This window comes from Protopterus annectens, chromosome 8.part1 (genome assembly GCF_019279795.1).
Source record: "Protopterus annectens isolate FY-2018-M chromosome 8.part1, PAN1.0, whole genome shotgun sequence".
Classification (NCBI taxonomy): Eukaryota; Metazoa; Chordata; order Ceratodontiformes; family Protopteridae; genus Protopterus; species Protopterus annectens.
Window position 1 is genome coordinate 511,709,888 of NC_056742.1, and position 15,747 is coordinate 511,725,634.

Consider the following 15,747-nt stretch of genomic DNA (forward strand, 5'->3'; position numbering starts at 1 on the left):
GGAAGTTTCAAAGTCCCCATGCTAAAGAATAATGCTGTCCAAGCTGCAAATTCATTTACTAATGCACTCTATGGGCACCTACAAGAATGCATGGATTGGGCTATCCTAAACAAAACCAAGACTCACTCCTCCAAGAAAAGGAAACCAGTCTGGTGGACCCCTGCCATATACAAGCTATACAATAGAAGGAGGAACCTAGTACAGAAAAGAGTAAAATCCCAAGAAGGAAAGACACCCCTGATCAGTATCAGCAAAAAAGTACGTTACCTCATAAAATCATCCAAGGCTAGCTTTGAAAGAAAAATTGTCATGGACTCCAAAGATAACCACAAGACATTCTTTAGCTATGTCAAACATCTAAGTCGCAATTCTCAGATTTGCTTGGTGTTAGTGCAGAATGGCAGAAAATACTCTGAATCGACTGATATAGCCAATATACTGGCAGACAGTTTCAGGGAAAACTTCAATCCCCTCTCACCCCAAAAGGGCCCATAACTATACCAGAATAATGTAGTGCCCCTGAAATCACAGACACTCAGGTTAAAACAGCCCTCTCCAAAGCCAAAGGCCCTGTCACTGTACTCTGTATCATATAGACTGTTACCTTTCTAAAAAGATACAAGGCCTAAACAACATGTCCTACATAGACTGCCTCAAGGCCCTGTCACTGTACTCTGTATCATATAGACTGTTACCTTACTAAAAAGATACAAGGCCTAAACAACATGTCCAACATAGACTGCCTCAAGCCCCTGTCACTGTACTCTCTATCATACAGACTGTTACCTTACTAAAAAGATACAAGGCCTAAACAAAATGTCCTACATAGACCGCCTCAAGGCCCTGTCACTGTACTCTGTATCATACAGACTGTTACCTTACTTAAGAGATACAAGGCCTAGCCAACGGGTGTATATCAGAACATCGGAGTTTTAAAACTTCGAATGTTCTAATATCGACCCATTTTGAGCAAACGCTAAAAATAGCGAAGCTGCAGAACACCAAATTCTTTCCTAGGGAAAGAATTCCGTTGGCCGGTTCTGTGGCTTCGCTATTTTCAGCGCTGTGGTTGAAATTTACGGTTCAGGTTCAGGTAAGTGTGCGATTGTATGGTTGTTAGGATTAGGGCATAGGTTAGGTGAGTTAGGGTTAGGGCACAGGTTAGGTGAGTTAGCGTTAGGGCGCGGGTTAGGTGAATTAGGGTTAGGGGCGGGTTAAGTGAGTTAGGGGTACGGCACGGGTTAGGTGACTTTGCGATAATGACGGACCTTAGGGTTAGGGTTTGCGTTAAGGTAAGTGGATAGATAGTAGTGTATGCATAGTTTAGTGTAGGGTTAGTTGTAGGATTATAAGTGTATGTGTGTGGATTGATGTTTTTAGGTGTGCTTGTGTTGTGTGCATGTGTTTCGGAATAGCGAACTGTTTCCCAAGGAAAAAATTTGCTGTTCTGAATGTTCGGTATTATGTGGTTTAGATATTTTAGGTTACATTAAATAGCGTTCACTATTTTCATCTTTCGATAACGTGATATAAACGCTAAACAACATGTCCTATATAGACCACCTCAAGACCCTGTCACTGTACTCTGTATCATAAAGACTGTTAAAAGGTGACGTGTCTGGCAAACAAGATATGCTCTGATCCATTACTGATTGACCTATGCACATCAGCAAGTCAAATGGCACCAGAAATACTCAGGCTATGGATATAAACCTCTTCTACAACATCAACAGAATGGTGAGGAGGGACAAATATATCTCATAGAGGATATCACTGGTCTGGAACAGACTCCCCATCCACAAAAAAGTTCATCACTGTCCATATTCAAGCACAACTATGATCTATGAATAGCAAATAGAAAAATTACTCCAGGGCTGTCCCCTGTACTGCTAATGCACAGAGGCAGCTCCGAAATGCTTTATCCCATGCATGGGTCTCTTCATATTATCGATGATATGACTCCACTTATTCTCATTTGGGGTAATATATGACCATGGGATGGGTAAAACCAATCTATAACCAAATAGGATAGATTATTTTGAACACAAAAAGGGAAACTGGATAGTCTTAAAATGGCCAGCAAGGCAGCAAGCCAATTCCTTACCTATCCAAAAAAAAAAAAAAAAAAAAAAAAAAAAAAAAAAAAAAGATGCTCCTGAGTTTTAGAAAAAAATATTTCTGTCATCTATAAACACAAGAGGGAAATGCTGGGAAATTGCAGATCAGTAACACTGACAAAAACCTCAGCAGAATGACTTATAGATGCTATAAAACTACTGAATGTGCAAATTATATCTTATTGGAGAATGAGTGTTCTCTAACAGAATATTAATCTGTAGGTAAGACATGGTCAAAAACAAGTCTGAGACTTCATGACAGCATATTAAGCTACTATTACACAAAGACTGAAGAAAAAAATAAATGACCACCATTTAATTTATGCTTGTAAAATATGTCTGTTTAGCAAGCACACAAGAGCAAAAGTAATTGCAATAGCAGTTATGAGGACTTGCTGTGTTACCTTACCTTTGCTATCCACAGCTTAAAAAGCATGTGTGCACGAGCATGTGTGTGTGTGTGTGTGTGTGTGTGTGTGTGTGTGTGTCTGTGTGTTTGTGTGTGTGTGTGTTTATGTCTGTGTGTGTGTGTGTGTGTGTGTGTGTGTGTGTGTATGTGTGTCTGTGTGTTTGTGTGTGTGTGTGTTTATGTCTGTGTGTGTGTGTGTGTGTGTGTGTGTCCATGTGTGTGTGTGTGTGTGTGTGTGTGTGTGTGTGTGTCCATGTGTGTGTGTGTGTGTGTGTGTGTGTGTGTGTGTGTGTCCATGTGTGTGTGTGTGTGTGTGTGTGTGTCTGTGTGTTTGTGTGTGTGTTTATGTCTGTATGTGTGTTTGTGTGTGTGTGTGTGTGTGTGTGTGTGTGTGTGTGTGTGTCTGTGTTTGTGTCTGTGTGTTTGTGTGTGTGTGTGTGTGTGTGTGTTTATGTCTGTGTGTGTCTGTATGTGTGTGTGTGCATCTGTGTGTGTGTGTTTGTGTGTGTCTGTGTGTTTGTGTGTGTGTGTCTGTGTGTTTATGTGTGTTTGTGTGTGTACATATATGTGTGTGTGTGTGTGTGTGTGTGTGTGTGTGTGTGTGTGTCTGTGTGTGTGTGTATGTGTGTGTGTGTGTCTGTGTATGTGTGTGTGTATGTGTGTGTGTGTGTGTGTGTGTGTGTGTGTGTGTGTGTGTGTGTGTGTGTGTGTGTGTGTCCATGTGTGTATGTGTGTGTGTGTGTGTGCATTCCTTTCAACTTCTTTCTTCAAGAATTGAAATCAAAGGCAGCAATAATGAGGGGATAAAGACCCAAAATCAGGAATGATTGTTAAATGTAACCCTAATTCACTTAAAAGGTGAATACAGGAAGAGAATTTCCATCAACATGGATTTCCTGATTAATAGTAAGCACAGAACTATACTGTCAGCTTTATTAATTGAATGTTATCCTCAGTGAAATAACAGAAAATCAAATATTTTTAAAGGAACAGAGAAAAAATATAATACAAAATCAAAGACATTCCTGAAAACAGGAGGTATTTGTGAGGTATGAGGGCGAGTTGCAATGCTTTGATCACAACAAAACATCTGAGGTGTACACAGTCAAAAAAAAGTTGCTAATTGCTGGATGCATTTATGTATGTGTGTGCTTCTGTATGTATTTGTGTGTGTGTGTGTGTGTGTGTCTGTCTGTGCCTCTGCATGTGTGTGTGTGTGTGTGTGTGTGTGTGTGTGTGTGTGTGTGTGTGTGTGTGTGTGTGTGCGTTCGTGTATGTGTGTGAGTGCACATGCATGTGCATCTGAGTTTCTGTATGTGTGACAGACAGACCATATCTCTGCTTCTGCATCTGTGTGTGTGTGTGTGTGTGTGTGTGTGTGTGTGTGTGTGTGTGTGTGTGTCTATACTCAGCACCCTGTCAAGCATTATTGATTGCTTATTACCTTTATTAATACTATACTACAGCTGTTTTATTTCTTTAACGTTTGTTAACTGTGTAGGCGAACTGATCCAAGGACCCTTTTCAGTGATTGCCTTGGCGAAAGAGCCCACATAACACAACTAAACATAAAACAGAATGTCTAACTTTTTGCACAGAAATTTACATAAGTTTTGGTCGTAACAAAGACCTACAGTGGCACGGACCCTGTACATTCTAGTTTGGTTTGCTAAAAACGTCAATTTAGGAAAGGCATAAACTCTGGAATGATCGCTTTGACTTTCATAAGGCATGTGGTGAAGTCAGGTTCACACGTGCACTGCTGAAACTTACTTCATAGAGCACAATCTTTTAAGAACCTCAGTGGTTTCTTCGATATCTTATTGGCAGAAAGTAGAGAAAGAATCCAACAACTACATCAAGTGATATCACTTGAGCTTCTATTCTCAGGTTGCTGTTACACTTGGGTTACAGAAGTAGCATTGATTTGTTTATCATAACAGAAATTTTGTCTTAAATTTCTCTGCTTCAGTCTGATTTCTATATGCAGTAGTCATACTGAAGAAGATGTACGAATTCTGTTTTTCAGGCTATGGTTAATCCAGCAAATGAGCACATGGTCTTTAGTGTAGATAAAGAATGCAAAGATGCATGTAGTTTGCATTACCTTTGCCCTACATAAAAGTTAGCAGAAATATGAAGAAAGTGCTGCCTTTTTAAGAGTAAAGTGCTTATTAAATTAATTCGGCCCCTGAAGCAGAAGTGGCAATGCTGACAACTGAGGCAATCAGAAAGACAATTAAAGAAGTCTATACTTCAGCCATCTGTTAATAGCAACCTACACAGCAATATATTTACTATAGTTAGAGAGATGAAATTTTGGGTCTATATCATTTAGTCAAACTTACTACTTGTCGAATCCATATTCATCGAACTCTATTCATCAAATACACAAATCAGCAAACAGACTTTTCATCAAACTTTTTTTAGGACTAACCAATGGTAGGCCTACTTAGTGACTGTAAAAAAAAAAACATAAAAGTTTAAAACCTAACAGGGTGGGGGACTATGTCCCCCATAACCCCTAACTAAATATTCCAACTCTGAGATCACACTATAGTGGAGAAAAGGGCAAATTCCAGATGGTGGCCAACCATTGCTTTGTCCTAGGAAAAATATATAGACCTGAAATTTTATAGACAACTAGTGTATTGCACAGCGCAACTTAGCTTGGGTAGTGGCCATGCATAGGATGTTGGCAGTTCAGAGACAGTGATGTCATAAAAGTGACAAAATAACGTAGTATGCAGGGTACACTAATGGGTTTATAATGGCAGGAAATAAGGAACCCCTTCTTATGAGCTACATGGTGCATACAGCTCATGTATTAAAAAAATGTTGGGCTGATTCAGAAATCTATTAAATGTGTAAGCTGAGCTGCTATGCCTACTCTTCTTTTATATCAAGAGCTGGAATTAATAGCCTCTGTACGGGTTAGCAGCTGTTGGACCCACTGCTTATGCTGTTGCATGTTGCAGCCAATCCACACCAATAGAAGAGGTACAGGTAGCACCTGACTACCATCTGCTGAGTGACCAACAGAGTATGGGCCATTTCTGTGTTGACAGACTAATCAGACTTTAAGGAACCTTGATGAACTGTATTGTCCACAAGCAGGATCGAGGGGGATGCATGATATGCTCATTCCTGTTGTGGGGGCACATTAAGGATATCACGGGCATCAGCCTCATGAACCCCTGAACCTCTTCAACATTTTGCTGCAGCATGTGCAGGATAATAGTCAGTTCTCCAGTTCTGCAGAGGAGAGAACCAGCACCATGCAGGCCTCTTACAACATGGTCTAATTCCCAGAGGTTCTGGAGGCATGGATTGCATACTCATTGTCATCAAGGCCTCACATGGCCCAGACAGACTGCAATGCAACAGAAACTGCTTCCACTACAGGTGGAACTTTCCCAGAAGGACTTCCACTGTCAGGGCACGTGCAATGCTGGGGGCATTACTTTAGCCATAATCGTGTATTGGATGTGGGTGACACAGGATTTACCCACAGTTGGTGTGTTGTGATCATGAGGGTGAATCTCAAGTGATCAAACAAAGGCAGCTCTGGTAAATCCAGCATTACCCACTCCAAGTCATGGATGATTGCTGTTATACAATGACATTATTTAAGAAAAAATGTCTTAACTTTTCTAAGTAATGTCATTGTATAAAGGACCAATAATGTTTCTTTATTGATTGTACAGTATAGGGGACATCTAACGCATGTACTGTGCATGCACTGAGCATACCCAATTTGATGCTTCAGCACTCCGCTATACTAAATGCAGTTACTGCAGAATATTATTTTTAGAAAGTGAAAAAAAGTGAACAAATGCCAGTCAGCAGGAATTACTCTTTTAATAAATTGACTCCCCAACTTAAATTTATCAAGCCATTGCTTTTCTCTTTTTTCTAATTAGTAAAGGATTTTTCCTTACTGAATCACTTTTATTTGACTTTTTTTTAAATTGGGACTGAGAAGTGTGCAATGCATCTTAGGGTATACATGAGGAAGCTTGTGGAACTCAACATCCCAGCAGCATTATATGTATATATGTATATATATATATATATATATATATATATATATATATATATATATATATATATATATATATATATATATATATATATATATATATATATATATATATATATATATATATATATTTTTTTTTTTTTTTTTTTTAAGGTTTAATGTGGAGAACATCTTTATCTTCCATCCTTCTGATACCTGAGTGTATTTTCTCTACCTTGCATATAACATGCCTGCTGAACCTACTCTTATTATTATTTTTTTAAGAGCACCCACATGTCTTGTGGGGAACGTTGGAGTTATAGTGGGCACATTGATCACTCTGTCCAACCGCATACACATTTTAAACAATGACAAAGTGTTGATGTATAATCACAAAATGTCAATTCACCACTAAGGCAGTTCCCATGATTCTCACATCTGGTGTTTGTCTTATTTTTAAATCAATACCTAGAACTGTTTCGTTCACAAAAACACCTATATATTGTCACCTGATCATTTTACACTTTGGAAATAATGTTGGTATTGGAAATATGATACTAGTTTAGATGCAAATGATCTGACTGAGTGCTTGAACTTTTGAGCAAAATATTTTTGTAGCAACAGCTGTATCTATTAATCTTTCTTTATAGTTAACTGTCTGATGACTCTGTTTGAAACATTTACTGGAAAACTCTGATGGATACAATTGTTTAGCTCCACCAGGAACTTGGCTGATGGCTTCTTTATCTGTACACAGTCAGTCCATCCATTCCAAGAGATGGAAACTGGGCATTCGTAGCCTAGGCAAGGGCCCTATGGTCAATTTGTTCCTGGCCAATAATAACTGGCCTTCTATTCCTCAGTGGATTCAGAGAAGCAGCCCCCAGAACTGCACTGAACTGATGTCAACTGGTGATAGACGTGGGCCAGTTTACTGGTCCAGAGGGTGTGTTCTATCGAGTTATTCTTTGTCTCTGCCTCTCTGTCTCTCTCTCTCTCTCTCTCTCTCGCTGTGAGAGTATACCACCCCATTCAACAGCTCCCACATGCATGACTATTGCTCTATCTTAAGGAAAAGTGTACCTTAACATGACAAGTTTCCCTTGGATTCTGGCATAAGTACAATTTGACAAAGTAGGCTCTCCGAAGGTGTCACCTCCTTGAGTGCCAAAGCCACTTCCCTTCAACCAGTGTGGGTGAGCTGGTAGCACCTGTTCACTCCCATCCTTGCCAGCTGACCCCTACAGTCACCCAAGCAGATAATCAAATCTGGGTCACCTACAGTAAGGCAGGGCTTTATCTGACTGTCCCATGGAGCTGGTCATGTGTAAAGTCAGGGTTTTATCCTTCTGAGCCATGGAGCTGGTTGATATGTAAAGTCAGGGTTTATCCTTCTGTATCATGGAGCTGGTGATATGTAAAGTCAGGGCTTTATCCTTCTGTACCATTGAGCTGACTGATGTGTAAAGTCAGGGCTTTATCCTTCTGTACCATGGAGCTGGCTGATCTGTATAGTCAGGGCTTTATCCTTCTGTACCATGGAGCTGGTGATGCATAAAGTCAGGGCTTTATCCTTCTGTCCCATGGAGCCGGTGATGTGTAAAGTCAGTGTTTTATCCTTCTGTGCCATAGAGCTGGTGATGTGTAAAGTCAGTGTTTTATCCTTCTGTACCATGGAGCTGGCTGATCTGTATAGTCAGGGCTTTATCCTTCTGTACCATGGAGCTGGTGTTGTGTAAAGTCAGTGTTTTATCCTTCTGTACCATGGAGCTGGCTGATCTGTATAGTCAGGGCTTTATCCTTCTGTACCATGGAGCTGGCTGATCTGTATAGTCAGGGCTTTATCCTTGTGTAATATGGAGCTGGTCATGTGTAAAGTCAGGGTTTATCCTTCTGTGCCATGGAACTGACTGATGTGTAAAGTCAGGGCTTTATCCTTCTGTACCATGGAGCTGGTGATGTGTAAAGTCAGGGCTTTATCCTTCTGTAACATGGAGCTGGTTGAAGTGTAAAGTCAGGGCTTTATCCTTCTCTACCATGGAGCTGGTGATGTGTAAAGTCAGGGCTTTATCCTTCTTTAACATGGAGCTGGTTGATGTGTAAAGTCATAACTTTATCCTTCTGTGCCATGGAGCTGGTGATGCGTAAAGTCAGGGCTTTATCCTTCTGTACCATGGAGCTGGTGATGCGTAAAGTCAGGGCTTTATCCTTCTCTACCATAGAGCTGGTGATGTGTAAAGTCAGGGTTTATCCTTCTGCACCATGGAGCTGGCTGATCTGTATAGTCAGGGCTTTATCCTTCTGTGCCATTGAGCCGGTGATGCATACAGTCAGGGTTTATCCTTCTGCACCATGGAGCTGGCTGATCTGTATAGTCAGGGCTTTATCCTTCTGTGCCATTGAGCCGGTGATGCATACAGTCAGGGCTTTATCCTTCTGCACCATGGAGCTGGCTGATCTGTATAGTCAGGGCTTTATCCTTCTGTGCCATTGAGCCGGTGATGCATACAGTCAGGGCTTTATCCTTCTGCACCATGGAACTGACTGATGTGTAAAGTCAGTGTTTTATCCTTCTGTACCATGGAACTGACTGATGTGTATAGTCAGGGCTTTATCCTTCTGTGCCATGGAGCTGATGATGTGTTAAGTCAGTGTTTTATCCTTCTCTACCATAGAGCTGGTGATGTGTAAAGTCAGGGTTTATCCTTCTGTGCCATGGAACTGACTGATGTGTAAAGTCAGGGCTTTATCCTTCTGTAACATGGAGCTGGTTGATGTGTAAAGTCATAACTTTATCCTACTGTACCATGGAGCTGGTGATGTGTAAAGTCAGGGCTTTATCCTTCTGTACCATGGAGCTGGTGATGCGTAAAGTCAGGGCTTTATCCTTCTGTGCCATGGAGCTGGTGATGTGTAAAGTCAGGGCTTTATCCTTCTGTACCATGGAACTGACTGATGTGTAAATTCAGGGCTTTATCTTTTTGTACCATGGACCTGGCTGATGAGCAAAAGTCAGGACTTTATCCTTCTATACCATGGTGTTGGTTGATGTGTAAAGTCATAACTTTATCCTTCTGTACCATGGAGGTGATGATGTGTAAAGTCAGGGCTTTATCCTTCTGTACCATGAAGCTGATGATGTGTAAAGTCAGGGCTTTATCCTTCTGTACCATGGAGCTGACTGTTGTGTAAAGTCAAGGTTTATCCTTCTGTACCATGGAGCTGGTGATGTGTAAAGTCAGGGCTTTATCCTTCTGTACCATGGAGCTGACTATTGTGTAAAGTCAAGGTTTATCCTTCTGTACCATGGAGCTGGTGATGTGCAAAGTCAGGGTTTATCCTTCTGTACCATGGAGCTGGTGATGTGTAAAGTCAGGGCTTTATCCTTCTGTACCATGGAGATGGCTGATGTGCAAAAGTCAGGGCTTTATCCTTCTGTACCATGGAGCTGGTGATGTGTAAAGCCAGGGCTTTATCCTTCTGTACCATGGAGCTGGCTAATGTGTAAAGTCAAGGTTTTATCCTTCTCTACCATAGAGCTGGTGATGTGTTAAGTCAGGATTTTATCCTTCTGCACCATGGAACTGACTGATGTGTATAGTCAGGGCTTTATCCTTCTGTGCCATGGATCTGGTGATGTGTAAAATCAGGGCTTTATCTTTTTGTACAATGGAGCTGGTTAATGTGTAAAGTCATAGGTTCATAGTTTCATAGGTAGGTACGAGGCTATCTGCCCAAAGGCATTTATAAGCCTAGCCGGAATGTGTTGGCTTTCACCGCCCCCTTAGTTTAGTTCCCTGTGCCTCTGTCCAGCAGAGCCATTGAAGTGATCCCTAGGGTAAACTTTCTGTTTCCCATCCACTCGTCAAGGTTTCTCTTGAAGAGGGTTAGCGAGGAGCTCTGCCTAATGTAGATTAGAATCTTTTTCCAGAGCATGGTAAGTCTCTGGGACAGGAATCTATGCCTCCAGCATGTCCTATTTATTGTTGTGGTGAGGTTTAGATCCCTGGAGCATGTGGCTCGAGGGGATATGGTTTTCTTTAGGTGGAGCATGTCTATAATTTCTGGGTTGGACATGGCCTTTTATGTCAGGCAGAGATCACCTCTCAGTAGGCGGTATGCAACCGAGTACAGCTGGAGTTTCTTCAGTCGAGATGCATAGGGCAACTGCTTGAGGCCAGTGATCCTTTTGTTGAGGTACTTCTGTGGTCTTTCCAGTTGTTGCAGGTGTCTTGTAAGGTACATCCCAAATGGGGCATTGTACGCTATGATGGGTCTGATGAGTGATGCATGGAGGGGACCAATGACCTCTTTCGATCTGGATGCAAACCCTTTTGTAATTAGGTGGGCCACATAGAAGAATTTTCTAACCACATTGGCAATGTGATTATCAGAGGAGAGGTTACTATCTACTTGGGGCCCCAGATCCCTTATTACGTCTTCCGTATTTAGGGGGCTACCACCTATGTGGTAGTTTGTGGGTACTTTGTTTTTCCAAAGGGGATTACTATGCACTTTTTGGCATTTAGCTTGAGGCCATGGTTTTGACACCAGGAATCTGTCTCATTGAGACCATTTTGGAGGATATCTGTGTCAGCTGGAGAGTCAATTATAGCCCCTAGTTTGCAGTCACCTGTGAACTTGGTCAGCCATAGTCCTCCTGTGCTTGCCTGTACCTCTGAGAAGTATATGCCGAACAGGAGGGGTCCTAGGACTGAGCCCTGGGGAACGCCACTTGTAACCGGTTTAGAGTCAGACCTAGCTCCCGCAACTCTTACCATGTGGATTCCATCCGTGAGCCAGTTGGCAACCCATCTCGTGATGTAGGGGGTTTATGTTCAGGCTGGTGAGCTTGTCTATAATACCTGAGTGGGGAATGGTGTCGAAGGCCTTTGTGAAGTCTAGGTAAGCTGTGTGGACCAACTTTTCCTTGTCTAAAGCCTTGTTAACTGCCTCAAAGAAGTCCACCAGGTTTAGGAGGCATGATCCGCCCTTAACAAAGCCGAACTGGGTAGGGTCCCTTGTTTGGAGGTTTCCAATGTCTCTGTTAATGAGATCCATGATGCTGTGCTCCATAGCTTTGCAGACCAAGCTAGTCAGACTTATAGGACAATAGTTCCTGGGGTCTGTTGTGGCTCCACCTTTGTGGAGTGGAATAACCGTGGTGCACAGCAATGGTTATTCCACCTTTGTGGAGTGGAATAACCATTGCTGTGTGCCACTCTGTGGGCATGTAGCCCATGGAGAGGCTGAGTTTAAACAGTGTGTTTAGGTGAGGGGTTAGTTCATAACTTTATCCTTTTGTACCATGGAGCTGGTGATGTGTAAAGACAGGGCTTTATCCTTCTGTACCATGGAGCTGGTGACGTGCAAAGTCAGGGCTTTATCCTTCTGCACCATGGAGCTGACTGATGTATAAAGTCAGGGTTTATCCTTCTGTACCATGGAGCTGGTGATGTGTAAAGTCAGGACTTTATCCTTCTGCACCATGGAGCTGACTGATGTATAAAGTCAGGGTTTATCCTTCTGTACCATGGAGCTGGCGATGTGTAAAGGCAGGGCTTTATCCTTCTGTACCATGGAGCTTGTGATGTGTAAAGGCAGGGCTTTATCATTCTGCAACATGGGACTGACTGATGTGCAAAGTCAGGGCTTTATCTTTTTGTACCATGGAGCTGACTGATGTGTAAAGTCAGGGTTTATCCTTCTGTACCATGGAGCTGGTGTTGTGTAAAGGCTGGGCTTTATCCTTCAGTACCATGGAGCTGACTGATGTGTAATGTCAGGGTTTATCCTTCTGGCTAGATAGAGCTGGTGATGTGTAAAGTCAGGGCTTTACCCTTCTGTATCATGGAGCTGGCTGAAGTGTAAAGTCAGGGCTTTATCCTTCTCTACCATGGGGTTGGTGATCTGTAAAGTCAGGGTTTATCCTGTACCATGGAGCTGGCTGATAGATAATCATATTGTACAGAAGTCTCTTCTCATACCAAAGCACATTTAAAAGTCGTATCGACTGTAATTTGTTTAAAATTAGTCTGACATTATGTGGACCTAACACCTTGTTTTTCAGTGTAGTTTTATGATAATCTCCCTGTGTGGTTGTATTTTATATTCTTTTAGTATGTAAGTGGGTTTTAAGCTCTCTTTTAGAGGTATGATTTTTAGAGGGGGAAGTATGTGCCTGTTCTTTTGTGGTAATATTTTATTTGGTAAAAAAGTGCTAATGTACATAAAGTACTCGTAAGCTGAAGAAAACATGGAAGTTAACTGAGATAAGTGTTTACTCCTCAGTTCCTAACATGTCGGCTAGGTGAGTAGAACCAGAAGAATTTTTGTCCTAATGAGATATAACTTTGCATCTCTTTGTCATTTATTTGGTCCATATTATTATATTTCTCTATGAAATAAAATAAAATAAAATAACTGAACTGTTGCCTGGATCTCAAAGACTCCCTTCGACAAAAGAGCCAAAATAACCAAAATGTAGAGCGTAAAGGAGTCACCACGAAAAAACAGTCTCCGTTGTAAATGTTGCAAAATATTTAATAGACTAAAACACAATAGATGAAAATGCAGTAATAGCCAGATAGCGGCTTATGCTTCCTCAGATAATTACATTTCAAACATAAAAGTCGCTTGTTTAAATAGAGTAAAAACAGTCTAAAACAGTTTAAAATCACACATTTAGGCGGGAACATTAAGCAATCAAACAATTAAGCCCGTAACCGGGGTTACCGGTAAACTAATTACAGAGGCTCAAACATCAATGCTTTAAACAGTATATCAAAAATTGAAGAATAACCTCATGTTTCACAAAACATAAAAACTTTTGAAAGGAATTTTCAATTGTGATGCATATAGCACATAACATGAACTATTTAAACGCATCTGAAACACGAACATATTAGGAAGCGTTACTGTAATAATTATCTAGCTATCTCCTCATGTCTACAACGGAATATTGCTAGACTGGAACATAGGGATGCACTTCTAAAGAGATCCCACAAAAAGTCGCTCACAGCGGTACAACTGGCCTCATTCTACTCACAATAGTATTTGCTAGCATGGTCCATGGACCCGTTGCTAAACGCTAACGTGTCTCAAAACACATGTTCAAAAATTATGTTCAAGAATAATTTGCACACAGCAGGTCACCTACCTGCAACTTTGTGGACTAGCTAGACTTGTACAGATCTCATGCTATTTAAGCCTCATCAAGAAATCTTTCAGCATGTAGTAGCAATGAAACTGGTGTTGTCATCCAACCAGTTAAACAAAGAGATTATAAGTTCGTATAATAATGAAGATATTGAAACTACTCAGCAACCAAACTGCTGATATAAAATAAAATAAAGTTAGCCTGCTAAACAATGAGACCATTTTACGGAAAACCATTCACGAGACATCATTTATGAAGAAAGAGAAAAAAACTCTGAACCGCGGCTCGTAAAGCATAATAATATACAAGCGATAGTAAGCCGTAAAGGCTCGTCTCTGCTGTCTGTTAGAAAACAAAGCACTACTCACCAGAACATCATATAGAGGTAATATCCTCAGGCTAACTTCAATGCCAACCATCAAACAACAAAGGACAAAAGAACATCAAAGGTTTGTGTGAGACCAATGGCTACAGGACGTGACGTAGAAAGTAAACATGTCAACCGACAACTGCTATGTATAGCAGGTAAAGCACATTTTTGATCACATTAATGACAATGTTCAGCACAGAGAATATAAAAGATAAGTTCTCCTGTTGCTTCAAGGAGTGTAAAGTGCACAAACAATAAAAGATATAGTCTATGTGTGAAGATCATCAAAACGACTACTCACTGTTACCGGAAAGACATATCAAAGAGCAAGTATGAAACATAAGCACACAGTATAACACTGGATGAAAGTGAAATATAAGCACACAACATGGAGTGCATCCCAGCACGACCAAATCGAAACAAACAGCAACACAGAGGTGTCATACATATTAACAATCCATTCTTAAAAAGGAGTGATGTAGGGCATATATATTCAGTATAAAGCCCTAAATCATATGTAAGAGATCAGTCTGTCAGTACAGCAGGCAATAACACATCCTCAACGAGGAAGTCAAAAAACTGCCCAGAGGTTCCTAAAACCATGGAAAGTTCACCATCTGGCTAAACAACCATGAAAAACTAAGTAAAAGTAAAAAAATAAAAGAATAAAAGGAAAAAAAGGGAAAAAAATGGGAAAAGAATATATATATACTGACTCAAAGTAGTATGTTCATGCTGAGACTACTATAATTCCCTCAGTATTTAATATTTCTTACCCAATATTAAACTCACATATAGTGAGCCCTTTCACAGGTAGCCATCATCCTAAGATGTGTGTCATGTCAAACCATCTGAATCTCTATGGCAATGCATCTTATATTCATGTTGTCAGTATAAAAAGTGTCAATGTTAGTTTAATAAAGATGATAAAAAGCTTGAAAACCAAAACACCTAACAGGAGAAGTTATTCGGACTCAAGTCCTGGTGGCTGGTCTAAAAAGTCCTCTATAAGGGTCTACTATTTAGAATAGGTTTTAAAGAAAGCCACTGATTTAATCCTGGGGCAAATTGAGCTCTCAGCACAAGTATCCATTTGAGTTCCAAACATGCTAGATCATTCATCACATCTCCTCCTCTCGGATTCTCCCTCAGCACTTGCAGCACCTTAAACGTGAAATAATGGGAGTCATGATCAATGATGTGTTTCGCCAGTGCATTTTGGTCATTTCTTTTCCTGATATCATAGAGATGGTTATATAACCTATCTCTGAGTCTCCTTTTTGTGAGTCCCACGTAAAACGCAGGACAACATGCACACGTAGCCAAATAAACCAAGTTTGTAGTATTGCAATTGTAAAGGTATTTCGGGTGGAACACATACAACCCATGGGGATGTTCAAAAGATTGTTCCATGGAGATGTGGGAGCACATATGGCATCTCCCACAAGGAAAAGTGCCTTTCTTGTTAGGTGTCAAAGCCTTACTGGGATAATTGTACTTATCAGTGCACAGTATCTGTTTAAGATTACTGCTGTTCCTGTAGGTAAAAGTCGGACGGCTACCGGCTATCTGTGTAGTACTTGGATCCATATTTAAAATGTTCCAGATTTTCCTGATTATATTTTGAATATTGAACACATCACTCGTGTATTTAAGTGTGAAAGATATAAT